This window comes from Lontra canadensis, unplaced genomic scaffold, assembly GCF_010015895.1.
Source record: "Lontra canadensis isolate GAN:19392208 unplaced genomic scaffold, GSC_riverotter_1.0 scaffold2, whole genome shotgun sequence".
In the NCBI taxonomy this organism is placed as follows: Eukaryota; Metazoa; Chordata; class Mammalia; order Carnivora; family Mustelidae; genus Lontra; species Lontra canadensis.
Window position 1 is genome coordinate 21,939,901 of NW_022630996.1, and position 14,874 is coordinate 21,954,774.

Consider the following 14,874-nt stretch of genomic DNA (forward strand, 5'->3'; position numbering starts at 1 on the left):
ACAGGGAGAGACCATATACCTTTCACCCAGTTTCTTCAAATGGTAACGTCTTACAAAACTACAGTGTCAGGTCACAAAGAGGATACTGACAGATAAAATTCAACAATCTTATTTAAATTTCTCCAGGTTTAATTGCACTCACTTGCATGTATGTATTTAGTTTACATAATTTGATCATCTGTGTTGGTTTCTGTATCACATGTATCATCATAGCCAAAAGAACTAGGGATGCCTGGGTGGCTTACTCAGCTAAGTGTCTGCCTCTAGCTCAGGACATGATCCTAGAGTCCTGGGATCGAGTTCCACATCAGGTTCCTTGCTCAGTGGGAGGTGTGCTTATCCCTCTCCTCCCTGCTCATGCTCTCTCTTGCTGTCTCTGTCTCTCTCTCTCAAATAAATAAAATCTCAAAAAGAAAAAATACAGAACTATTCTACTGCCACAGTAATGGTTCGTGTTGCCTTTTAATAACCATATCTAGGGGCGTCTGGGTGGCTCAGTGGGTTAAAGCCTCTGCCTTCGGCTCAGGTCATGATCCCAGGTTGCTGGGATCCAGCCCCACATCTGGCTCTCAGCTCGGCAGGGAGCCTGCTTCCCTTCCTCTCTCTGCCTGTCTCTCTGCCTACTTGTGATCTCTGTCAAATAAATAAATAAATAAAATCTTAAAAAAAAAAAAAAAAAGAACCATATCTACCTCCTTTTGTGCCCATCCCAGCCTTGTCCTTGAGGGTAACAACTTTAGTGAATCTCAAGGGGATTACGCAGTGTGGAAAAAAACCTATCCCCAAAGGTTACGTACCACACAATTTCATTTCTGTAACATTCTGAAATGACAAAAATACAGAGATGGGTAGCAGGTTATGATTACCAGAGGCTGGGCATTCTCTTCAAAGTGAAAGTAATGTAAATATTGTCAGAGGACTCGGAGTCACGTCCTATAGAGTGAGTTAAGTTTTTCATTCAGTAAACATTTGGGGAAATCTTTTTTTGTGCCTGGTGCTATTCCGATGCTGGGAATCCCCAGTCTCTGCCTCAGGAAATGCACTAAGATCCAAGTGAGACACCTGTAAATGCAATTACATGTTAAGGTGGGCAAAACGCCCCACTGTGTGTGAGAGGCTCTGAGAGAGATGGGATATAATTGAACAACAAACAAACCAAAAACAAAGGAGGGGGGGATGGGACTGTTGAGGAGATACAATGGCGATCACATAAGAACCATATTCATGTTCTGTCTCCATTAAGGAACTGTGAGAAACTGTCAGAGGATTTGGAGTCAAGGATTTGAGAGAGTAAGCAGCTTAGGTTAAGAAAGGGGTACAGACGGTTCATGATAAACCATCTGGCCTCTGGATTTCTGGAAGAGGGGAAATGGACTAGGGAGGAGTCTGAGCCCCTAGAAGGTATACCACCGGCAGGAAGAGAAGACTCATCTCCTGGGCTGGATGGTGGCAAGGAGCGGGGAGGCTTGAGGAGTCAACTCCTGTGACAGCACAGGCTACGTGTCATGACCAACACAGAAAATAACCCAACAAGCAGATATCTCACCAGTTTGGCAGGCAAAGCAAGGAGAAAGTAGGTGAGAGCACTGAAGAATTCTCTGGTTCCGTGTGTGGCAAATGAGTTTCATCTCCTTTTCTAAAAATTATACTAAACTTTCGCCACTACCAAAGAAAAAAACCCAAAACTCTGTGAGGGAATTGTTAATGTTCCGACTGACAGGGAGGAAACTGGCTTGGAAAGACTAGAAAACTTGGCCTGAGGTCACTTAGCAGCTAGTAACAGATAAAGCCAGGATCTAAATTCATCTCTCTGACTCCAAAGCCTACCGCACTTTCCCAACCCAGGACTTAAACAATGATGGCATTGGGAGAGCTGTCCTGGTCAGATAGAAGAGAAGGGGAATTTGGGGAGATGACATTATCTTGGAATCTACGGAAACTGAAGGTTAAATTTCCAACTTCTGGTTTTTTGTTTTTTGTTTTTTTAAAGTGAAGTGAGCAATTTCCCTGGCTTTTGCTTCATGAATAGAGATGGAAAATTTGACTATTGGATAGAACTCTACAAAATACCAGATGCTCTATTTGAACAGAACTTCTCTGGGTAAATAAATTACACTTAAAAATATGTACCAAACCTCAGTGAGGCCACAGCCATTCAACAAGAAACATTTCAAAATAAAAGTGCAAAAGATGAACAGCTTAGGGTCACATAACTAACCTTTCAAATTGAATGAGGGCACAAACTCAGAATAGCTCAGATGTGGTATCCTTTCAAAGCGTTGGGGTGGGAGTCAAGAAACTGCAATAGAAATTGGCCTAAAATTGAAAACATGGTCAAGGAAACAAATTTGGATGGGTAGGCTAATTCCAGTTCCCTGTTCGGGCTGCAGATATATCAAGGAAAGGAATTTTGCACATACAACCTTGGGGAAATCATTTAGCCCGTAAGACTTGACAGTCTAGGGCACTGTCCGGGATACCGATGTTTCTATCTAGTTCTTTGGAATTTTTCCAAAGATGGCAATAGTGCATGGAATAGCTTTGGTTTTGTTTTGCTTGTTACGATACTATTGTATTTCTTAGACCTGCGGCAACCACTGAGCCTCTTGGAGTGTTGCTGAATTATCTTTAGTGACCATGAAATCCACTAGAGAACAGACTTTAATGCAGTACTAATAATTGGATGATATTTTGTTACTCATATTCCAATGGCTTTGCTTTTCCAAGCAAACAATGCATTTGGGTTTGATGTAACTAGAGATCTTAAAGTTTAATAAAAACACCAGGCCCAGTGAATCCTTTTAGACTGAAGGGTTCCCATAATCAGTTCTTAATCAAGGTTGAGGTTACAGACTAAAGCTATTATATTTTAGGGAAACACAAATTTTACTCCATATTTGCTCAGTTACTTCTTCTTAGAGGGTTTTCTGGTGGACTCTTTTTTTTTTTTTTTTTAATGGGATGTAGAAAGAAGTGTTTTTGGATGATTTAATGTGAGGCTTAATCATTCATTTACTTAGAATTCTGTGAATGTCAGCACTGTAGTCATATTTTCCCATTTGCTCTGTGGCAGTAAAAAAAAAAGAAAATACTTACTCCCAAGGTCTGATAAATACATATTTTTAAGTACCTTGTGGACTGTGTGTATATTATGTATATGCAGAGGTGTGTGTATGTGTGTGTGTGTGTGTGTAGGCTGATCCATGGTTTCTTCATCTTTGCTTGGCATTACAAACAGGTAACACAGCCATATGAGACTTCAAAAAGTAGTTTTTAGATTCTGGTGCTGAGTCAGAAATTTTTCTAGGAGGTAATATTTTATAAGACAGAACAATAAACTATTCTTCTGAAGAAACCACTAGTAATCTTAATAATTGTTTATAATACACACTTGTACGTAATTTCAGGAAGAGGGAAGTTACTTTGCAGTCATGGTTCCAATACATACTTTAGATGTGGGTTACCATATTCAGTGTATCATTTAATGTGATTTATCACCAAGACAAAAATGCCAAATTTTGCCACACTGATCTAATCCAAAACCAGATCTAATCCAAAAGATCTAATCCAAACCAGAATCTCCCAGAGGGTAGAATCAAAAAGATTTTTTTAAAAAGATTTTATTTATTTATTTGACACAGAGAGAGAGAGAGATCACAAATAGGCAGAGCAGCAGGCAGAGAGAGAGGGGAAGCAGGCTCCCCGCTGAGCAGAGAGCCCAATGCAGGGCTTGATTCCAGGACCCCGAGATCAGACCTGAGCTGAAGGCAGAGCCTTAACCCACTGAGCCACCCAGGTGCCCCAAAAAGATATTTTAAAAATCCAAATTTTTATAGTACTTAGAATTTTCTTGTATGTTGGTAGAAAAGTAGTAATAGATGGAAAACTAGAGTCTTTCTTTATGCAGATACATATGTAATAATATGATTTCATTGTATCTTACATATGTTTTATAATTTAAAAACCCACTTATTTTGTATAGACCATGTTGCTTACGTTTCAAATATAATGTCATGAAATCTGTGATTGTTCTAGCTTTTAAACTATAATATTTTGCTCATATGAGGTATCTAAAGTCAGAAAGTAGAGTGGTAGATGTCATGGACTGGAGGGACCATGGACTTGGTCCATTGGACTCTTCAGTTTTTAAGATGAAAAGAGTTCTGGAGGTGGATGGTAGTGTTAGTCATGAAACAACATGAATGTACTTAATACCACTGGAATGTGTACTTAAAATGATTAAAATGGTAAAAAACGAGTGTTAAAATGGTAAAAGTATCAAATGTGCTGTGAAATCTGTGGATGTTCCAGCTTTTTTAAGCTTTACTCTTTTGCCCTTACAGATCTCTAGAAAATTGAAAAAATAGAACTATTAACAAATATAGTTATGTTTTAGCTGAACCAAAAAAGAGCATGTTAAAATGGGTCAATGTGACCCCTACGCTGAGAACCCCTAACTGGTTCCAAAGCTGATTTGGGGCTCCTAGCACTGAGGGAATAAGGAAGACTTTTTTTCCTCCAAAGACCTGGTCCTTCCATAACTCTTAGACTTCTCTTTCGCCCTTTCACTTTCTCTTTCACTCTTGCACACAATATCCTTGCGCAATCTCCTACGTAGACACAAAAATGATTATATGATCGTCTCAAGGATACTCAGAGGAAAGCCTTTACTGCATAATTGAGTCTGAACTCAGGTATCACTGAGTCATCACCAGGTCTTTCTTTGGCGATCCGTTACACTCTGCATAACAACTTCGGCAAAGTAAAAGAATGTTAGGGCCCCAACATAAAAGACAGTAAGAGTGGGGATAGCCCTGGGAACGTGGACTGGGGATGCAGCCTATCCTTAGAAACACAGGGTGGGAGGAAAGGAAGGGAATTTATGGTGAGGCATTTAGCCAAGGTCCAGCCAGCTCACTGGGCGAACACAGGCAGTGAAAAAGAGAATTCAGGAAATTTGGAGTCTGCATAGACACTTAGGACTCAACTTGGTTCAACTGATGACTGGTTTGGCTTGGCAGGAAAGGAGCTGGTGGGATGAGAGGAGTGAGGTTAGTGTCCTGAGACTTATACCAAAAGACTGGATGACATTTGAGAGTTCCAGTCGCCCATTACTGAGAACATTCTGAACAACAGGTTTTAAATCGCACCTGGGGGTGGTATTTTACCCAGTGTAGGTATCAGATTTGACACTTTTACTTTTGTTTTTATTATTCTAACTGTTCTTCCCCACCCCACCCCACCCCCTGCTATTTTCAAAAAGTGAGGCAAGTTTCTGGCCATATCTTTATAGGATTGACCTTATGATCCAATATAAACATGCTTTAATATTTTAAAGTAAACCTACTCCCAGAGCTGGTTAGCTTTTTTTTTTTTTTTAAACAAACTTTTCTTTCCATGTTTCAGTTATCTATTTCTGTGCAAAAAATCTACCACAACATTTAGGAACTTACAAAGACAACAAATAGTTATTTCTCAGGATTCTGTGGGGCTGGCTGGTCTTAACTAGAAGGTTCTCAGGTGGTATGGTCTGGGATCACTCATGTGGTATATTCCGCTAAGATCTTAGCTGGGGCTGGAACGTGTAAGGTCACTGCACTCACACACCTTGGACCTCAGGTAGGGTGTCTGGGATGTTTGAGCCTAACTAGGTCTTGATTCCTTTCTGGGTAGTTTCTCCTCCTCCAGCAGCCAGAGTTTCTTTATCTGTTGATTGGCTCCCAAGTCAGTGAAAATGGAAGCTTCAAGTCTCAGAAGTCACCCAGCATCACTTCCAAGGGATTCTGTGGATCAAAAAAAAGTCCTAGGGCCAGCCTAGGTTCAAGAGCCCAGAATACAGACCCTACCCCTTGATGGTAAGTGACATGAATTTGCACGGACTGGAGGAATTGTTGGTAACCATACTTGCAGGCAATCTACTAGTGCAGATATAGGAAACTGATGCCAAATGGAATATTCTGCTGGAGAATGGGTCCAACTAAAATTCTGAGGTTTTTCATCAAGGTTTATATTTAACAATATTATGTAATCCTTATATGGGAAATAGTGTAGTATGTTAGAGTTTTATATAAATCTCTGCAATCATCAAAGAGAAAAAAAATGAACCTCTCTTTTTGAGTATACAAAAGGTGGGGTGGGCTTTGAGGTTGAGCATGTGGGTTTGAATCTTGGCTCTTCCAGGTATTAGCAATAGGATCTCAGGCAATTTTCCCTTTCCCTCTCACATTTTCTCCTCTGTATCATAGATTGTTGTGAGGATTAAATGAGTTAATATAGCTAAATGACTTCACAAGGAGCCCGGAACGCAGTAAATATAGAATCAATATTTGCTGTAAAAATATAAATTATTAATGCTTATTATCATGTAACATTGCAATACCTGTTTGGATTAAACCTCCCGGAGCTGCAAAGTTCTCTATTGTCTCATTAAACTTAATCATTAATCTTGATGAATTTCTCTGCCTCCCACACCCCTTAACCAAGTAAAAAGGTAGGTGAAACAACTGGTTGACTAACAGGTGTTCTAAAGGAAGCAATTATCAACTTTCAAACATTGCAGTCCTACGAAGAAATAGAATTTACATTGTAACGCAGGACACTGTAACCCAGACACTTACCCACACTTAATACTGTACAAATATTTCATGAAATAATACTTAACCCTCCCACGTTGTGCTGCAAACTCTGAAGCTTTTGCCCTATTTAAGTGATTTGAAAACAGAAAAATGTTGGTCGTGCCCCACTATTATTAATTTCATTACCTATTGATGGGTTTTAACCTATATATTATGGCCATTGGCACAGAGCATATTAAATACATTCTCAGATCACGAGTCATTTTAAGTGTGGTGCTATAAGACAATGGCATATGTCATTTCTATACAGGCCAATTCAGCTATGGGTCAGAAAGCCATTTCATAAACGTGGCCTGACCACCGTATTTGAGAGGCTTCATAAATTCTTCCGGTGGGACAGGGGGAACTAGGGGAAATACATGCACAGTAAATGTTGTGATTTTAGGTACCCTAAGAAACAAAGTGTCTTGGGGCACCTGGGTGGCTCAGTTGGTTAAGCATCTGAGCCTTGATGTCAGCTTAGGTCGTAATCTCAGGCTCCTGGAACAGAACCCCCCCCTTCTAGCTTTCCTACTCAGCTGGGAGTCTGTTGAGGATTCTCTCTCCCTCTTCATCTGCCCCTCTGTCTACACACACTCTCTCTCAAATATATAATTTTTTTTTAAAAGAAAAGAGACAAAGTGCCTCATTTGTTTGGAGGTAGATGGACCTAGGCTGGAATTCCAATTTCACAACTTACTACATTGTATTTTTGAGCAAGTTATTTAAACTCAGTTTTGGAGTCTTGATTTTTTGATTTGTTCAAAGTAATAAGCAAATAATATCTATTTCGGCTGAGTTGTGAGCATTAAATGAGAACACATACCCAAAGGCTGGCAAACATCCAGCAAAGTACTTGGCACAAAGAAGGCTCTCAGAATGCCTTTCTTGCTTCCTTCCCCTATGATGGAATACAAACTGCAGAATTCACAGCTATTATTTAGGTTCTGTGTTTTTTATTTTTGGAGAAAAGCTGAGGCTTGGTAGAACACTTAACTATGGTAAACTATTATTCTTTAATGCAATTTAATTTCTACAACCGTGTATTGTCCTGACATTCTACTTAGTGACGTTTAATAGTTATTAATTGTTCTGGGATGTGGATATGAACTATGAAACAATTTTGTGTTGTGGGATCAGCTCTCAAAGTGGGATTTGGATTGACTTTCCAGTTATCAACACAACTGTAGGGGAAAAAAATGTGTGTAGAGGAGAAGAGCATTTCTAACTGCTGTGTTGCTAAGTAACTTAAACAAAAATGATGTGCAAATACACGCACTGCTTTTTTTCTCTGGGCCAAATGTTATCAGCGATCTGGTGCTCCAGGCCAGTAGCGTTTTACAACAGGTTAGCTAGCTTTTGAGGAGTCAAAGGGTAATTGCCCGAGATCCTAGGTTGATTAAGACCATCTCAGGGAGTCACTGAATCTCTAGAATGGGACTGGTTATTTTAAATTTCTGCCTTTAAGGTCAGGATTATGAAAGTATGCGCACAAGGGGAAGGGGGGCGTGACGCCTTTTCCCCACTCCCGGGCGTTAGCCGCCGCCAACCGCCGCCGCTGCTGCACCCACGTGGCAAGCGCAGACAGCGCAGCGCAGGCCGGGGACCCGCGGGCCGACCCCTCCCTTCGCTCTCCGGCCCTTCCCGCCCGCCGGCCGGGCGCCCGCTTCAGTCCTCCACCGCCAGGGGGCGGGCGCGGCTTCCCGGCGGCGGGGGCCCATTGGTCGCGGCGGGGAAGCGGGGAGGAGGCCCAGTGGCGAGCTGGCTTCCTCCAGGCCACTCGCAGGGGTGAGGGGAAGCCGGAGGAGCCCGGGAGAAAGCGGAGGAGGGAGCAGGAGGCGGCGGCGGCGGGTTCCGTCGGCCTCCGGCAGGACTGACCGCTCAGAGGCCGGAAGACAGGCGCGAGGCCGGTGAGACGGACGGGGAGGCGGAGGGAGCCGCGGCGGAGGGCGGGGAGGGATGGTGGGCATCTGGGGGGGAGTCGGGGACCCACCGTCACCTTCATCCTCCGCTCGCGCGGCCACCGCCGGCTGGGGGCGGGCCCCGGAGCGCGCGCCCGGGTCGTCGTGGCGCATCCCGCGGGGGGGGGGGCGGGGGCGGGCGCAGGTAGGACCGGGGCCCCCGGAGTGCTGTTGGCCGGGATTCGGGCCGCCGCCCCGCCGGTGCATCCCCAGCTCGCTGTCTCCCTGCCCCGGTCCGCGGAGGGCGGGGCGGCGCCTGCACCTGGCGCTCCGCTGGGCGCCCCGGCCCGGCTGCACCTGGGTTCGCGCCCTGCCGGGGGGCCCCGGCTCGCCGTCGGAAACCCGGGCCCAGGGCTCTACAGAGGCGGCGGTGAACTGGTGTTGCAGTGGTACTCTGTGGAGGGCCGTCTTGGCTCACTTGTAAAGTTTGAGCGTCTCCTAAACTGGAGGTACTTCTCATTTTTAAAATTCATCCAGCTCATGGATATTCGCTGTCATTGTGTACTGTTCCTTCTTTCTTTTTCTTCCCCATTTTTTTTTTTTTTTTTTTTTTTGGCTACTCTCCTCAAAATTCTCTACTCTGTACCACGGTTAGGGACCCTAGATCTAAATAATATAAATGACACATTGATGATTTGAGGTTGAGCTGTGTTCCTTCATCTTCTCCCCGATCCCACTCTTTTTAAGTTTCATAAAATACAGAGCTGCTGTCTAATCGATGCAACCTTTTGTTTTTATTTTCTTAAATCAGAAATATATGGATACAAGATAGGATACTAGGTAGTATTATATTGCTTACTGGGCACTGTGCTATATGCTTTCATATGCACATTTATTCTCACCAGCCAGAGTTCTTTTATCTTTCTTATTTTTACACATGAAAATGTGAACTCTAGAGGTTAAGTAAAGGTTGATGGTGACAGAAGATGCCAGACCCCTTGGACCTTTGACTGCCTTGAAGGTTTAGGGGTTTACTGTCAGATTTACCAAGTTTTTGGAAACGTTGCTAATATTTGTACAGTGCATCATGTAGTACAAAGAGATCTCCGTTTAACTTAGAAAATAAAGTTAATAGCTTATGCTCTTGGCATCAGTTCAGGTCATATCATTAATCGTATCTCTTTCAAAAGGCCCCCAGTCTCTTGAGTTCTCTAGCTGTTTACCGAACTTACCACCACCCCGCCCCCCTTTGTACAGGTGTTAGAAGCTTTCTTTCACAAATTCTATGTAGTGTGTTCTCAGCTCGCTAAAGATTAGCATTTCTTGATAGTGAGAAATGTAGAGTCCAATGCAGTGATTCTCAACCTGGGATCTTTTAAAATCGAACACAAATGAGGCTTTTTAAAAAGGCCACAGGCCACATTCCTCAAAAATCCCCATGGTTGGGAGGGCACTTGTGTTTCAAAAGGGAATCAAAATAAGACTGAGCACCACTGGGTTAAAGTGGCTTTCAAGATATTTTGTTATTTTGTTATAATTACAAAATTTGGATTGCTACCTTAAGTGTTGGTAATTAATATTTAATAGTTGATGAAGATACATTAACAAGGAAAGGTAATTTGAGAGAGGGGCAAGAGATTGTTGAATGGCAAAAAGTGGTTGTCTCAGTTTTGGATTATCCGAGTCTTTTTTTTTTTTTTTTTGACCACCTATTTTAAATCTTAAATGGTGAGCGTTAGTGTTCAAAAATTCATTTAAAAATATTGAAGTACCTCCTATGTGCCAGTTATAGGTATCATGGATACTATGAACAAGATAGGCCGGGCCTTCATAAAGCTATATTCTTTGAGACAGTGAGTCTTTCTCTCTCACTCTCTCTTTTTTTTTTTTTCTTCATTTTTATACCCATTTCTTAAAGCTGAAAGGTGCAAGACCCAGGAATCAATAAATTTTGGCCCTAGGTCTCATAAAAGTCCAGCTAGTTCAGAACTTAGTACAGTAGCAAACATTTGTTTTGTACTTAGTCCAGAAAGATTCCTGTCTTTCGGATCACACATCTGGATTTTAAGCCATAGTTCTGCGTTTAGCTGCTTCATAAATGGCATTGACCAAATTATTTAATTCCACACAGAGCCTTATTTTCTTAATTTGGGGAGATTGAGCAAGATTCCCAAGATATTTAAACTTTAAGAGGTTTCGTGACTTCTATTCAGCTTCTAAAATACAGTCAGCTGACTTTCTCTCAGAGGAGGAAATTAAATGTTCCAGTTCTTCTAAGTTTCCACTGCATACCCACTGGTATTCTTTCATTCTCTTTTTCATTGGCCTCCTCCATTTGATTGAAGCTATTCTAAGATGACTTATATTTCCCTGATTTCTAATCCAATTAATTTTTCATCTACTCTTTATGATTTTTCTAGTCTTACTCTGGTCAGGTTTTTTTGTTTTTGTTTTTTTCCCGATTTCCTTCTTTAGGAAATTCATTCAGCATAAAATTCACCATGTTAAGGTGTACAGTTCAGCGGCATTTAGTACATTCACAGTGGTGTGCTGGCATCATCTCTGTTTAGCTCAAAAACACTTCATCATTCTGGAAGGAGACCTCATATCCATTAAACAATTACTCTCCATTCCCCCTTCCCTTGAGCCCCCGGCAACCACGAGTCTGCTTTCTGTCCCTGTGGATTTACCTGTTCTGCATATTTCATATAAATGGAGGCCTACAAGGTGTGCTCTCTCAGGTCTAGGTTCTTTGACTTAGCATGATGTCCGTAGGACAGCATGGAAGAGTACTTCATTCACATTATGATTAAATGATATCCCACGTATGGATGCAGTCCACATTTTGTTCATTCATTCATCCATTGATGGCCCCTGGTGAGTTTTTGTGTGCTGGGGAGAAAAAGTTAGGCTGACATCTGTAGCAGGGAGTCAGTTCCTGAATTGATTTTCATCACCAGTTCTACACGACTTAAGGCACAGTATGGTATCAGGCATATTATCGATACCATTCAGTATCTACAACTAAGTGATCATTCAGTGTGTTTTGAAGGATGAACAAAGATGGACTTCTTCCTTGGTTCAGGAACTTTTACTCCAGAAGCTTCTTACTACCTCTTTGCAAATGACTGCTGTCATTCAGCTTTTGTGGTAGAAATGGTGCACCGTCCAGGACAGACAGAAAGGCTCTGCTCCTCCATTTCTTCACGTGGAAGGTTTGACCGACAGCACTATGTCTGCTCTGGGTCAGTGAAATTCGCAGACTATTTAAAGACAGTTTTAGGGGCTCCCTGGGTGCCTTAGTGGGTTAAGCCTCTGCCTTTGGCTCAGGTCATGATCTAAGGGTCCTGGGATGGAGCCCCACATCTGGCTCTCTGCTTAGCAGGGAGCCTGCTTCCCCCTCTCTCTCTGCCTGCCTCTCTGCCTACTTGTGATCTCTCTGTCAAATAAATAAATAAAATCTTAAAAAAAAAAATAAAGACCATCAGTACAGCAGCTCTGTGGGGGAATTCTTAAACATTCATTCAGAATAGGAACTTGTGACTTCTCATCCGATACAATGTAAAATAGTTTTAGGAGATGAAGATAGTTACACTGTGTGGAAATCTGTGCCTTTCTCTAATCTTTTTTGTTGTTGCAGTTTGTGACCTGGACACTTCTTTACCCTACATATGTGGAACTTCTTACAGTTAAAATGTATTTCGTTTTTATTTCTGCCATTGTTTTCAATGATACCTGTTTCTGTCTGTCCATCTTTCTTTTCTGGGATGGTAAGGTGTAGGATTAAGTGGTTTACTTTACAGCTGTTTAATCCACAGTTGTAGAACTCTGAGGGAGCTGGCAGAACTAAATGTCATTTTGTTTTCTGTATTTGGCATGTTGGTGCTCTCAGTTACAGAAATCTGATCACTGTTTAATTTTTTCCACTGGATTATAGCTTTTTAAGCAAAATTCTGCTTTGGTAGGTGAGGAGAAACTGCAAGAAAACATTTGGGTAATTTTGAATCTAATACCGTTGTAACCATTGCAAAGGAGAGTTCTCTTTGCTCTATTCCTCAGTACATTATCTCCAGATTTATTCACTGCCCCCCTTTCCCTCCTCACCCCAACAGGAGACCTGGCCCAGAGTCAGGCTGATTTCCATTCATTGTTAAGGAAAGAATGAAATTCTTGTTTTATGAGTTTTACCTTTGGGCTTTTGTGGCCTAGATCTGCCTCACCCCCTGCTCCCATCTCCAGACTTCTCTGTGTGTTTGGGTTGCTGTACTGTAGATCTGAAGTTCTCAGATCCAAGTGAGAGTGAGAACCACCTGGGGAGCTCATTAACATGTAGGAGTTTTAATCCTCCTAGGGATTCTGGGCTCAGGAATTTGCATTTTAAAAAGCCCACCAATAATGGTGGCGTCCATGCTGTGAGTTACATTGTAGTTAAGGCTTCAAAGAAGCAGATATGCTGTTTCATTGAGCCTAAGATATTTGTAAGGTACACCATTATTTTATATACTACTGTGGGGGAAAATGTGGTTGTAAACCTCATCCCAGTTTAAGATATGTTATAATGAGGGAAGTAGTGTGTACCTCGGAATCAATAAAATCATCTCAGGTGCCCCAGGAACCACAGGCCCCTGTTAAAGTAAATGATTAGTATGAGTCATAGAAGCCATGAAATACAAGAATTACAGTGTAGCATTTCTTCAGATCTTTTACCACGTAAAGTATTTGTTTACAATACAATTTAATGTAAGGTGTCCTTACCTGGCATTTATCTGTAATGAAGATTATACTGATGACTTGTTTTAAAAGGCAGGCTAGCTGGATGGAAGGGTGTAATGCACTCCAGTATGGCCCCGTATCATTTTCCCCCTATCCATTTCCAGTCCATTTATATGTTGGTAGTTCAGTTCAGACAGAAGTCTTATTTCTGGTTTCCTGGTACATCAGTGATTTCCATTTTGTAATTACAGTTCACTGAGATATTAACGTAATGTCACGTTGACATCATGGGTGGCTTGATTGTTTGATTTCTTTTTTATTTCCTTTTTCTGTTAGAGTCCCTGCCCCTCATTAATGCCGGCAGCTGGTAATATCCTTGTATACCAGCCATCCACTGTCCTGTCTTGAGTGGTTACAGGGTATCGTGGTAATAATCCGAGTAAACAGCACTTTTTCTCTGAGAAAACCTGGACCCTGGCTGCCAGCCCAAGAAGTGCCTTCATGGCGTATGAGGTACTGAGTGACAGTGCCTGTGGGTTCGAACAACTCTTTCTCCGCTAATGAGAATTCACCGAAGAACAGCCCCACGCGGTGCTTCCTTCAGTGGTATCATCTTCGAAAAGGAAATATTTTTGTCAGGAAGAAGTCGGTTAGCCCTGTTAGATTTGGGAGGGGAAGCAGAACACGTGTCCATTCAGTTTTTAATCACCCAAAGTATTCACAGAAAACCTGTTTTAAAAGCTTGTTGAACCACTGAAATATTTCCGAAATCTGATACCTCAGAGTTCTGAAGAGGTAAGAACTTTAGGTCTCTAGCTAATTCACCTTGGTTGAAGGAGTTGTCCTAGGGAGTTCTTAACGTTGGGATGAATCATGTTGAAATATGTCTGCTCTTGGGAAGTAGCGTGGGTGGTCTGCCAAGTATGGTTGCTTCTCCCTCCGTCTTTGGGGTGAAGTTGGTCTAGGAGAGGCACCTGCCTGATATTACTTTGCAGGGCCCTTTCACCATTTTTTTTTTTTTAAAAGATTTTGTTTATTTGACACGGAGAGAGAGAGATCACAAATAGAGAGGCAGGCAGAGAGAGAGAGTGGGAAGCAGACTCCCTGCTGAACAGAGAGCCCGATGCAGGACTCGATCCCAGGACCCTGAGATCATGACCTGAGCCAAAGGCAGAGGCTTAACCCACTGAGCCAGCCAGGCACCCCGCCCTTTCGCTTTAGTAAGTGGAAAGACAGGTTGATATTTATACTATGCCGTATTTCATTCTTAGAAGAAAGGCATCTTATCTAGCTGCTGTAGATCACGTAGTTTTCAGAGGGTTGCTCTCTCTACTCCCTGCCAGGAGAACCAAATAAAAACAAGGTACAGTTGCTTACGGTGGACTGTGGAGGAAAGCAGAATTCACCCAGAACAATCCCAGTATGCTTCATATTAGGCTCTGGTTAGCATTCTAAAGGGGAGTTACAACTGGCTCATTTGTGCTTTTTCATAGCATACTTTTAATTGTTTGTTTCTTAGCCATAATTAGATACTAATCCTCTTTTAGTGTAATTTGAATATGATGAATTACAAAATAAGAAAAGCCAGTTGATGGTAGTTGAAATAATGTAAGAAATCTAGGCATAGATTATATCCCTCTCTTCGC

At 42.1% G+C, this 14,874-nt stretch overlaps 1 protein-coding gene across 2 annotated transcripts in view; it reads left to right on the top strand.

Moving 5' to 3' along the window:
- The first annotated feature begins 8,333 nt into the window (after positions 1-8,333).
- The window catches only part of FAM3C (FAM3 metabolism regulating signaling molecule C), a 51,300-nt gene continuing 44,759 nt past the window's right edge, over positions 8,334-14,874 (top strand). The window contains exon 1 of one of the 2 annotated variants that reach the window (XM_032870523.1): positions 8,334-8,524. The gene's annotated coding sequence lies outside the window, so the exon portion shown is untranslated. Of the gene's footprint in view, positions 8,525-8,974; positions 9,025-14,874 lie in introns of those variants that run through there. The other variant, XM_032870531.1, reaches the window with a different exon arrangement.